Raw genomic sequence first — 10842 nt, 5'->3', positions numbered from 1 at the left:
GAATGTTTTATACACACACACATAGAGATATATAAATTAAACAACACACTCTTATTTAGCTAATGGGCTAAAGAAGAAAACATAAGGAAAATTAGAAAATACTTTGAGTTGCACGAAAACAAAAACACAAAATACTAAAGCTTAAGGGAGACTATGAAAACAATGTTTAGAGGGAAATTTATAACTATAAAGATATGTATATTTTTAAAAAGATTCCAAATCAATAACCTAGCCTTTTTCCTTTAGAAACAAGACAAAGAAAAGCAGATTAAACCCAAAGCAAGCAAGAGGAAAGAAATAATAGACTACAATGTAAATAAATAAAATGAAACTATTCAATGGGGAAAAGAATAGTCTTTTCAACAAATGGTGAACTGAATATACACATGCAAAAATATGAAGTTGGACCTGTACCTCCCACCATATTTTTACTAAAAATATATTTACACAAATATAAATTTACTCAAAATGGATCATATACTTAAATGATAGGTAATAAAGAATACAGGTTAAATCTTCATGACCTTACATTAGGCAATGGATTCCTAGATATGACACTTAAAGTATAAGCAACCAAAATAAGTAAATACATTAGATGTCAAATTTAAAAATTTTCGTGCATCAAAAGATACTATCAAGAAAGTAAGAGACCACACAAAATGGGATAAAATATTTGTAAATCATATATCTGATCAGGGTCTAGTATCTGTAATATAAAAAGAGGCATTACTCAATAATAAAATGACAACCCAATTAAAAAATGGTAAATAATCTGAATAGACATTTCTCCAAAGAAGACATACATATGGCAACAGGCACATGAAAAGATGTTCAACATAGTTAATCATCGGAAAAATGCAAATCAAGTCAGAATGAGATGCCACTTCACACCCACTAGGATGGCTATAATAAAAAACCCAGACAATAACAAGTGTTGGACAGTTTGTGGAGAAATTGAAACTGTCGTCATTGTTGATGGGAATATAAAACAGTGTAGCTGCTTTGGAAACCAGCTTGGCATTTCCTCAAAAAGTTAGACAGAGTTGCCATATGACCCAGCATTTTTATTCCTAAGTATATACCCGAAATAACTAAGAACATATGTCACACAAAAAATTGTGCATCAATGTTCGTAGAAGCATCATTTCTAAAAGCCACAAGGTGAACACAACCCAAATGTCCAAATGTCCACCAACTGATGAATGGATAGACTAAATGTTGTATATTCATATAATGCAATATTATTCAGCCATAAAAAAGAATGAAGTATTGATATATTCTACAAAGTGGATGAATCTTGAAAATGTTATGTTCACTAATAGAAGAAGCCAGACACATAATGCCACATAGTACATGATTCCATTTATATGAAATGTACAGAATAGACAAATACATAGAGACTTAAAATAGATTAGTGATTACTGGAAACTACAGGGAGGGGGAAATAGGAAGTGACAGCTAATGTATATGGGGTTTCTTTTGGGGTGGTGCAAATGTTCTGAAATTAGTGATGATTATTGCAAAACCTTGTAAATATACTAAAATCATTGAATCGTACAATTTAAAAGAGCAAGATTTATGGCATGTGAATTATACCTCAAAAAAATCTATATTTTAAGATGATTGTCAAGGTCCCTGTAAGTTTTCTGTAGAGTAAACACGCCCAGTCCTTTCCATCATTCCTCATACCATTAATTCAAGCCCTTACAATTATGGTGATGATTTTTTCTATGGGGATATTCCTAAAATTTGAACTAAAGCAACTAGAGAGCACAGTACTGGCTCAAGCACTGAAAAATAGAATGGGACTACTACCACAATTTCAGATGCTGTATTTCTATTAATGTAGCCAAAAATTATACTGTATAACTGCAGATTTTAAATCATATTGAACTTACTGTCATCTTAAATCTTGAAGTCATTTTTCATATATTATCCATTCTATATAAGATTAGCCTTTTGGATATAAGCATAGGAGTTTCCATTTTGCACTGTGGTCCTTTATTCAAAATTTTCTAATTATTTTTAGATTTCTATATTATTATCAAATACGCGAGGTATTCCTTCCTGTTTCCTATCAGTTTCCAATTGGATCAGCATACCACCAGTGTTCTTGTCTGTGTCTTCAACAGGCAGAAAGCAGAGCCTTGCCATATACCACTATACATTTTCTCCAGGTAAGGAGCCATGGATTTATTGATTAGTGCCCTTTCAAAGTTCTTGTACATGAACTAGGCTATGCTGTTGTAACAAATAAACCCTCAAATCTTAGTGACTTAGTACAACAGGAGTTTCATTCTCATGTATGTATCAGTCCAGTGTGGGTCATGTGACTCTTCAGGGCGGTGTTCCTGTAAGCTGTATCCAGGGAACCAGGCTGTTCCATAGAGTGGCTCCGCCTTGCATGAGGGTGGAGAACAGAGAAAGTCATCTAAGAATCTCACAGGAGATTTTAGGGGCCAGATCTGAAGGTGACATACATCACTTCCGCCCACAACCTATGGGCCATACCAGTTACATGGCCCCAAACTGAGTGCTGGGACATGTAGTCTTCCTATGTGCCCAGGAAGAGGAAAGAGCACTGATGAGCATGCAGCCCTATAATAACAGTTCAAGCTTCCAGAGTTGGCAATGGCAGGAGACTAGACCCCACAAGTGGGAAGGGGTGGACAAAATGTAAAGACTTATTCTTTTTTCCCTCGGGATTTGCCTTCCTTTGGAGTTCTGTCACTTACATCACTGCCATCACCGCTCAGACATTCGAGGCTGCTGCAGCCCCTGAAATGCACCTATTAGAGGAAGACTCTCACTTTCCACCAACCTAACAGTGTGGAAAAGATGCTGTTCACCAGTGGAGTTAGAGGAAAGAGGCCAGCTTATTCCTTCCACAGCCCAAAGGTATTTGGTGATAAATCCAGCTTCTCTAATGTGAGCTCATGCCAACCCTCTCCTGCAGGTGGTGCTATCTCTGTTCTAAGCAAAAACATTCTTGGATATTTTGCCCCCAAATAACTATGAGAGTCTTTGCCTGATAAATCACCTCTTCTCCAGAAAATTGATACCTGGGAAGCCCTTCCTTTTCAGGGGAGACCCCAGGCCCAGCACTAAGGCCAGAAGGAGTGTAGACTTTCATGCAATTAGTAAGACATTCACAACAGAGTACCGTATGTTCCACCTAAGGGGTAGGTGGGATAATTCTAGGATAATTCTTTGTTGTATGAGCAGTCCTAACAACTAACATGCACTAAACTACCTGAAACCATTATGGCTAACAAAAATAACTCCACAATTTCCCAAATGTCCCCTAAGATCCACAGTTGAGAATCACCGATCCAGATATATATGTAAGCTCATCCAAACTCAACCCATCAAAGACATGGATAATTTAGCATTTAACACCATGCACTTTAAAAAGGAAATGAGGCTACTTATTGGGTTTCATGTACAAAGAGGGAAACACCACCCCTGAATTCCCTTCCTGCTATTTCTCTCCTCTCCCTTCAAGGCCGAATAGATTTGACTGGCGACAGATGTGGTGTAAGTGAACACTCTTGGAGCGTGACTTAATGTTTCTGGACTCCCATTTTTAGTTGCTTGCTCTCTAGGAGAAATAATAAGAATCAAGTCATGGCATCATCTGAACAAGCAGCGCTCTCAAACTGAGCCTTTTCACAGAGCTCCTCCTCTGCCTGTCTCTCTCTCCCAGGCCACCTTCTCACTGGCCTGTATCCCCAAGGCCCTTACTCCAGACACCGGCCCATCCTCAAAAGGCCTTTTTGAAAAACAGGGCTTCATAATTATTATTAAATTAGTTGATTTAGTGATTGGTAATATCCAGTAATTAATTTGGTAACATTTAGGAATGAAAATATCCTCATAGCCAGGTTGTGGTAACCTAGCCAAATGTATCTCTGGTTCATATATTTATAAAAATTTTTCTAAACTCAAAGCATTTTTTTTTCCTGAGACAGGGTCTCACTCTGTTGCCTGTGCTAGAATACAGTGGTGTCATCATAGCTCACTGCAACCTCAAACTTCTGGCTTAAATGATCCTCCTGCCTCAGTCTCCTGAGTAGCTGGGACTACAGGCATGCGGCACCATGCCTGGTTAATTTTTAAATTTTTGGTAGAGACAGAGTGTCACTGTGTTGCTCAGGCTGGTCTCGAACTCCTGGACTCAAGTGATCTTCCTGCCTCAGCCTCCCAAAATGCTGGGATTACAGGAATGAGCCACCGTGCCAGAGCCAAAGCATTTTCAATATTACTTTCACTTTCCTTATTCCAAGATGAGATCATCACAATTATCACAGCAATATTATGAGATATGACAGCACAAAGTACTCTGAGGACTTTTTAAAAATCTTGCATCAATCATTTACTAATCCCCGTGACTGTACCAACATGCATTGTTCCACCAGGCAATCATGAGTGACTTTGTCAAATGCCAAGCCAGTATCCATATGTACTTGTGTGGCATTCTTTTTCTTCTTCTTCTTCTTCTTTTTTTTTTTTTTTTTTGAGAAAAAAGATTTATTCATACTGTCAGAAGTGAAAACTAAATGTGTTCTTTGTTTGCAATTTCCTCAAGCAAAATATCTATAGAATTTGCTTATACTTCTGATTCTTTTCCTACAGACAGTATACTAAACTTTGAACAGTTAATTCTTTATTTAAAATTTATATTTCGATAGATTTAGAGATACAAGTGGTTTTTGATTGCATGGATGAATTGTATAGTGGTGCTATCTGGGTTTTTAGTGTCCCTGTCACCCTAATAGTGTGCATTGCCCCTGATAGGTAGTTTTTCTTCCCTCACCTCTCTCCAACCCTCCCCTCTTTTGAGTCTCCAGTGTCCACTGTGTGCCTGTAGCTTAGCTCCTACTTATAAGTGAGAACATGCAGTATTTGGTTTCCATGCCTGAGATGCTTCATTTAGGTAATGGTCTCCAGTTCCATCCAAGTTGCTGCAAATGACATTCTTTCATTCGTTTTTATGGCTGAGTAGTACTCCATGATGTGTATATACCACATTTGCTTTATCCACAACTCAACTGATGAACATTTAGGTTGATTCCATACCTTTGCAATTGCAAATTGTGCTGCAATAAACACGATTGCAGGTGTCTTTTTTATACAATGATTTATTTCCCTTTGGGCAGATCCCCAGCAGTGGGATTGCTGGATTGAATGGTAGATCTACTTTTAGTTTTTTTTAAAAAAATATCTCTACTGTTTTCCATGGAGGTTGTACTGATTTACATTCCCAAGAGTAAGTGTTCACTTTTCACTGCATCCATGTTATTAACTTTTTCCAAGAACACTCAAAACAAAAGTCATATCACAAAAGCTTAAAGCTCTTTCAAATTTAAAAGCACACAGGAAAAAAAGCAATAAGCTACAACCTGATTTGTCTTTCATATGATCTTGGAAAAGTCTTTCTACTACCTTTTCATTGCTATTATCTCTATGGGAGGCAGCACGGGGCAGTAGATAAAGGCCTGGGTTTGGAGTCAGGGAACAGACCTGAGCTTTGCATCTTGGGGCTGGTTGACTTTGGGGAAGTCATTTAAATCTCTCCTTATCTCTAAAGTGCTAAGAATAATGCTTTCCTTCTACTTAGGATCCAATTAGGGAAACAAAATTCCCTTCAATTATTTCCAACCCAGGGAATTTATAATAATGCAAAGGCTTGCTTGCTCAGGTGATGGAGGCTCTAAGAGTCAGCAGGGCATGGTGAAGTCAGCCAGAGATTTCAGCAGCAGGAAGCCGTACTGCCCCTGGGCAGGAGAGAAAAGGGCAGGAGGCAGAGTTCTGGAGTCCAGGCGCAGAGGCCTGCGTGGTGGGAGACGGAGCCCAGAGCAGAAGCCGCTGCCGCTGCTCCATGGAGAGGATGCTGCCTCCCAGCGGCGCTTCCCATTGGCCAAACCCAGCCGGAAGCCCGCGGGCGGGGGCGTGGCCTGCTGAGTCAGGCCCCGGTGATACAGGTAGAGCAGACAGTGACAGGGAAATCAAGGGCAAAGAAAGTACCTTTCTAGGGTTGTTGTGAGGATGAATGTAATCAGAAAATACATAGGAAAGGCCTTCGTAAACTGTAGAGCTCTATAGAACATGATCAGATATGACTTACAGGGTACATTTCATCGCACACCTCAGGGATATATCTCCCTCTTCCAATCTCCTGCAACATTTTACCTTGACTTTCCTTCCACTTATTACTCTCTTTCTGCCCAGTTCTCTTGATTTTTAAGCACATGTCCTGTCTTTTCCTTGCATGACTTTGATCCCGGAGGCGAATTCCACATCTGAAGCATTTTCATAAGCCTCACTATACATTTCCTGTCATAGATATTCAGTAAGTATTGAGAGGAAGGAAAGAGGGAAATAAAGAAGGAAGGAAAGAAAAGAATGAATGTAAGAAAAAGAATGCATAAGGTGGAGGGAGGAAAGAAACCAGCATATCCTGAAATTCAACTAACTTACAATATAAACAGTGACTCCCATCTTGGGTGTTAATGGCATTAGGGCAGAGAATTCCTCATCATAGGGGACTGACTGAAGCAGTGAAGGATGTTCAGCATCCCTGAGCTGCACCCATTAAGAGCCACCAGTTCCCTCTAGTCCTGACACAGCCATCCACATCAAACTGCCCCTAGGAGGTGTGAGACACCCTCTTGGCGGCTGCAGGTGTCCATGCAGCCATCAGGCGTGGCCTCAGGACAAACTCAGGCATCTTCTCTCCCTTGCTCCCAACCTGTGACACTTCCCTTTCATCTCTGATTTGATCTGATGCTAAAATTATGCATTATCTTGTCTGTTTAGGGAGAGTGTGACTAAATAAAGTACAAATGACCTAAATATTTATTACCTACCTGAAATGCAAGAAGCATAGAATGATCCAAAGCAAATTAGTGGAGAGGAATATTGTCATAGAAGACAATTCAGTTCAGAAAGAAACTAATTCGTTTGTCCTGTTGGGATGGGGCTATTCATCTACTCAGTCAGCAAACCTATTGATGAGTTACCCTGTGCCAGGCACTGTGTTAGGTGCCGGGCACATGGATGTAGATTGGACACAGTTCCTGTCTTCATGGAGTTTGTGATCTAATGATGGCGACTGAGAAGTGATCACATTGATGGGGTTTGGGACACACCACGCCATAATATTTTAAGCTGAAGGAATTTGAGAAAACAGCAGAAGCAGGAAGGTCACTGTCATCTTCCCCCACCCTTCTTCCCTGAAGCAGCTCATAAAACCAAGGAAGGATTTCTTGACCTTCCTTTGAAGCAGCTCATAGGACCCTCAAGTCAGAGGTGCCCTCCCCATACTGGGACAAAAGGAACGTCCTTCTCTCTGAAGACAAAGGGGCACAGATAAGAATCTGAACAACAGGCCTGGCTAATCTCTCCCAGTTTATTACCATTAGAGGATACTCTTTGCCCTAACTTAGTTCTCCACGATTCTCTACTCTTCACTGAACCTACTATAAAAAGCAGTTTTAACCACTTCTTCGGGTCTTCATTTCCTTATCAAGTCTCCAGTGTCACATAAAACTTGTATTATATAAATGTATACGTTTTTTCTCTTATTAATCTGTCTTGTGTAATAGGAGTCTCTGCTATGAACCTATGATGGAGAGAGAAAAAGGTATTTTTCCTCCTCTGTCAGACAATTACAACACAATGTGTTAAAAACTATAGTGGTGACCAAGAGCCTTAAGGACACACCTGGAATGTGTTCCATTTTGACAGCTATTTGGGGACACCTTGAAAAGGCCTGGGTAATGACTGGTCCAAGCCGTGGACTTCCAGCAACTTCTCATCACAGTCAAGGCAGGGACCCTGGAGGGCAGAGAGGATACGGGTGAGGTGCCAGGGACAGTGCTACCCCAAGTTACAACCGCAGGTTCAATTCAAACTCTTGAACTGGGGGACCCGCAAAGAAGCAGGCACCTGGTGCCAAAGCACAATCCATTGTATGACTTGACAAGATGATCCTTGCTTGTCTTCCCTACCAGGCCAGCTGACACATTAGCCTCTCTGTTGCTTAATGACGCAGCTGTTATTGTTGCTTTCTGAAATGAAGCATCACATGGATATACAGACATGTGTGCAGAAAATATTTATGGCCTCTCCCAATGAAATACGTGTCAGGGCAAGCTCTTCCACTGATTGCATTCACTTACAAGTGTCACTCCAGCCCCCATTTGCTAAGAAATAAGGGTCCAGGAATGGTGACATGACCCTATAAAGATGTATAAAATGCACACTGTGAATTAGTCCTTAAAGATGAAAGGCTGTGAGCTTGCAAGTACTTAAATCTTTGTTCAAATTTCGGATTTCTCCTGCTTAAACTGTGGATGCTGAGTGTGATTCATCAGGGACTCAATCCTTTTCAGCCTTCAGACATGCTGAGAAATGACCCAATAATCCTGGAGGAAGATGAGCCCATCCGTTCTCTGAATTTTCAGAAGCCCAATACGTGTATCCACTAAGAGAGTGAGACTGTAATATCTTGTCATGGTGGCCTGTTGTGTCAGGGTTTCCAGCTCAGGACTTGGGATCAATAGACACTGCACCGATGACTTTGTCTGTGGATTGATACGGGGCCTTGTCTCTCTTGGAGCTTTACATGGGCGTCACAGAGCCCACACACAGCAGGGAGCCATGCACGAGTGTGCATGTGTGTGTGTGTGTGTGTGTGTGTGTGTGTGTACTTGTGTGTACATGTCCTCCATTATGAAGCCCTTATCCGTAAACTCTCTGGGCATAAATGGAAAGAAAATTCATTCAAATGAGATAATAAAGAATTTGAAAGTGCTTTATAAACTGTAAAACACATGCTAATGATCATTGTTAGTTGCCATTTTGTTATTAGTGCCCATTGAAATCTTGGATTGTCACAATTATATAGAGGGGAATTTTTGTTATCTAAAAAGCAGCAACTTGAGTTCCTCCTATGACTAGAACTATCCTTAAGAAAATATAGTACTGGCAATTTGGGGGGCAGAAGGTAAAGCCCCAGGGATTTTACTCTAAGGAGACAGAAATAAGCAAAGGTAGGGAGAAAGACACCAGAAAAGAGATGGGGAAAGAGCTAGAGGCTGGGGACTGTGGAGTCAGAGGACTTTTAAGAACTAGATGTCTTCAATTTAAATCTAAGTAGTGTGATGCTGTGTTATATATAAACCCCCTCCTTGCCTTCTGCATACCCAACATTATAGGTCAGAAGGTACTTGGGAGAGGGAAGAAATCATGATGGCAATGAGCATGAGGTGACAGTGCAGAAAAGAATCAGAGAGCAAGAGATGGCAAGACAGTCCCTAGAACTGGTCTCTTGACTGCAGCAGAAATCTAGAGCCAATAATTAGTTACTAGAAGAAATGTAAACTCATCCAACAGGGTCTTTCCTTTTCAAAAGGTAGAGCTAATGGTAACATGGTGTGCTCACCATTGCTCTTAATGCTTTATTTGCAAGAGTTCATTAAATCATCACCCCAAATTGATACAGGTATTATGATGCCCATTTTATAGACAAAGAAACAGAGAGGTTGAGTCCCCTGCACAAGATCACACAGTGAGTAAGAACAGTACCTGGATGTAAAATCTGGGCAGATGGACCTTAGGGCCCATATTTTGGTTCTTTGTGCTCTGAAGCCAATATTATTTGAATCTCAAAGTCAAAAGGATCCCAGCTGACATCTGGGTTATAAAAATCTTGTGATTAATAATTTTCAAATTAATGGATTTAGGGTTGAGCTGAGGTGGGTTTTTTCATTTGCTTGTTTTGGGTTTGTTTTTGTTTTTTCTTCCTAGAGACAGGCTCTCACTATGTCTCCTAGTCTCAAGTGATCCTAACTCCTAGTCTCAAGTGATCCACCCACCTTGGCCTCCTAAAGTGCTAGGATTATAGGGATGAGCCCCTGCGCCCCTGAGCTGAATTCTGCGGGTACTGTGAGTCTGTCGGCAATCTTGGAGGTCAGAAGCCAGGTCAGTGCTCACACACAGAAGCCCCCGCAGCCCGTGGAGGTGACCGCCATGGGAATGGCTCTGGCATGAAGGGCATGCATCATCCTGTCTCTGGGAGCCAGACCAGCACTGGCCAGACCTTAGGAGTATGAAAGGGGGACAGAGGAATTGATTATGGTCTAGAAAAGGTACAAACCAGATCTAGAAAACTCCCAAGGAAACCAGTGCGAGTTTAGCACAACCTCCAAGGTCCAGGGAGTGTCCCCAATGAGGACCCCTTTTCTTGGCTTGGAATGATGGACTTGAGAAAGCTGAGCAGGTCAACCAAGGCAGGATGGGTCTCTAGGAGCCTGGCGTGGTCAACGGGGGCCTCTGGGTATGTCCTTAGGCACCAGGGAGCAAGGAAAAGATTGCACCAGTGAGATGAGATAGAGTGAGGGTGGCAAAGCAATGGGGCTGAGGAGGGAAGATGCAAACGAGAAGGGTGGGCCAGGAGTGCGAGGAGCAGCCCAGGGCTGCGGAGGAACATGCAGCAGTTGGCATCTGCAGCCTCAGCCCTTTGCACAGGAAGCCAGGGCCAAGTGAAAGGGCTCTGGCTGCAAATGACAATAATGACGACATGGCTGTGTGTGGTTCTTCCAGGCATCCTGCCAAGCTGTCTGGTTTAGACCTTTGGGTCCACAATCAGCCATCAGCCACACCTGCTTCCAGAGAGTATCTTCTGGAAATGAAAGGAAATTTTCTTAAAATGCTTTTAAGAATCCTGAGATTAAGGAAGTTGGGAAGATAAAATTATAGTGAGATACGAATAGTGTTGTGCACAGAAGGGTGGGTCAGCAGCTTCACAGAGCCGTGGGATGGGGGCACATGGAGGCG

Source organism: Microcebus murinus, chromosome 13, assembly GCF_040939455.1.
Source record: "Microcebus murinus isolate Inina chromosome 13, M.murinus_Inina_mat1.0, whole genome shotgun sequence".
NCBI lineage: Eukaryota > Metazoa > Chordata > Mammalia > Primates > Cheirogaleidae > Microcebus > Microcebus murinus.
This window is presented reverse-complemented; position numbering follows the sequence as displayed.